This window comes from Etheostoma cragini, chromosome 15 (assembly GCF_013103735.1).
Source record: "Etheostoma cragini isolate CJK2018 chromosome 15, CSU_Ecrag_1.0, whole genome shotgun sequence".
Classification (NCBI taxonomy): Eukaryota; Metazoa; Chordata; class Actinopteri; order Perciformes; family Percidae; genus Etheostoma; species Etheostoma cragini.
In genome coordinates, this window is record NC_048421.1 from 1,246,371 (window position 1) to 1,248,952 (window position 2,582).

The following is a 2,582-nucleotide window of genomic DNA, read 5'->3' on the forward strand; positions in this document are numbered from 1 at the left end:
ATATAAACATAATGTATATATGTGTATATACACTATATAAACAGAAAATAGAGGCTAAGAATGTCATGTTAACAACAACAACAAACAAGTCAGTCTGCGCTGGTATTTGGGAACAAAAGAGTGTTTTTATTGAACCTCTGTCACATGACAGCCGTCCCAACACCACCTGCACACGTAGGTGGTGTTGGGACGTAGCCGGGAGCAAAACCAACGCTCCTTAATGAGGAGCTAAGTTAGGATCCGCATGATGGTTTGGATTATTGAGTTCCTGGAGAAGGCTGCTCCGGTGTGTACAAGCCCTTTGAACAAGTCTGGGAACAAGTCTGTCTGAGGTGTTGCACGGGTGGGGGGTGGGGGGGTAGGAGGGGGGACAGACCCCCCTCTTTCTTTCTGCGTCAGTCGCTTTCCCAGCGACGGGTTTTACTGGTCGAGCTCAGCAGGAAGAACGAGAGAGAGAGGCGCAGAAACGAGTAGTCCCGTGGTAAAGGAAAGGTGGGTCCAGTTCATAACAACAGCAAGTACAATGGGGGACCTTCAGGACTCCAGTCGGCACATGGGGCTGTCGTAGACCATCTGGAGGTTCACCTTGTGCCCCACCAGCTCTCTGATGTTGTTGATGCCGTATTTGATCATGGTGGGCCTGCGGGGGGGGGCAGAGGAGAGGGCTGAGTGAGAAAAACTCGTCTTACATTAACGATGGTCTACGTCCACCAGGTTTCACTTCTCTGTGTCGGCGCTCTAACCTGCGGCTGGTTTCTGAGGACTAGGGTTACCTGGTAATAATAATTCTTCAGGAAATCAAGTTGGGAGGCTCTTAGGCGAACTGTGTTAAAGATGAATCAGTTCTATATATAAAACACGATATTTTAACCCTTGTGTTGTCTTCCTGTCGAGCATTAACGAGATTTTCTTCCGGGTCAAAATTTGAAGATTAACTTTTCTCGGCACTTTTTTTTCCAGATGTGTTTTTTTTGTGTGTCTTATGCCTTTGACGCTTTCTTAAAAAAGTCTTCATCACTTCTTTCAAGTTCTTTTATTTTCTTTTATTTATTTTTTTTAATTCATTAAAATTATTTAGTTCAAAGAATAATGAATTATTTTGACTGAGTCACTGATACTGTTTTGTAATCATTACATTTTTCTTCAAACGTCTCCTTCTCGTCGCCTTGTAGTTGCTTTTCATCGCCTTTTTTGTCGTCTCCTTGTTGCCATGGTAATTGCAGACATATGACTATGGTCACCTGGTCCTCAGGTCCCTGCAGGGTAAATCCAGACCGCTAGCTAGACTATCTGTCCGATCGGAGTCTCTGTTGACGACTAAAACTCCTTCTTAACGTACACACGTTCCACCAAAACAACTTCCTCCCTGAGGCTATTTAGCAGCGGCACCGTGGCTCTGTCCGGCGCTTAGCCCCGCCCACAACGATTGTGATTGGTTTAAAGAAATGCCCATAAACCAGAGCAGGTTTTTCTCCCATCCCAGATTGCTGTGTGGACTCGCCAGACCCTCCTCCACAGCGCTGTGAAGGAGGGTCTGGCAATCCGAGACTATATTAATGTAGTCTCGCTGACACTTGATTTTATAAATACATACTTCATTTTATGGGCAACAGATACCTATATGTGATCCTTGCCTTCTCTTCTCTCGACTCCAACTAACCACGCGTGTCAAACTCGAGGCTCGCGGACCAAATCCGGTCCCTCGCTGATTTTGATCCACATACAGATTCTGGCCCACCTGGTTGTGTGCCAACCCAAAAAACTGGAAAAGCTGGTTTTCAAACACTCAAAGCAGAATTTGGCATATTTTCCAACTTTGAGACATAAAATTCCCGAGAACCGAAGTGTTGGCGTATTGAGGCTGTTAAAAAACTACAATCAGAAGGCCGTTTTGCTTGATTTCCTACTGTCTGATGGCTAAAAAAAAACTACTTTTTGTTGTGTTTTTAGGGCTTTGCGAGGACAAAACTGTAAGTGAGAAGACGACATGAGACGTGCAGTAGTGCAGCAGGACTGGGCGATATGCGTAAAATTTAAAAATCACGATACTTTAGACCAAATACCTCGATAACGATGTTGCGACGATGAATTTCGCCGTTTCCAGGAGACATTTTTCATTTGATATCACTTCACTTGGATGAAAATGTGTGGACGGAAGCAGAGCGCTGTGTGTTCACCTTTCCAGAGACAGTCCCCAGGCGATCACAGACACGTCCTCGGGGAGACCCATGGGCAGCAGCATCTCTGGTCTGAAGACCCCCGAGTTCCCCACCTCCACCCACTTCTGGAGTCCTGTATGCACGACAACGACACAAATTATATACAGTTGACACACACACACACACACACACACACACACAAAATAACCCAGAACAGCACCGTCCTACTAAGACGAGGGTTGCACAATATTGACAAAGGCTTGACATGAATGCTGCGATATAGACATTCATTTACATATTCTTAAAGCTACAGCGCGTAGTTTCTGTCGCCCCCCCATGACAAATTCCAAGTAATGACAACAGTGGCTAGAAATGGGTATTATATATATATATATATATATATATATATATATATATATAGAT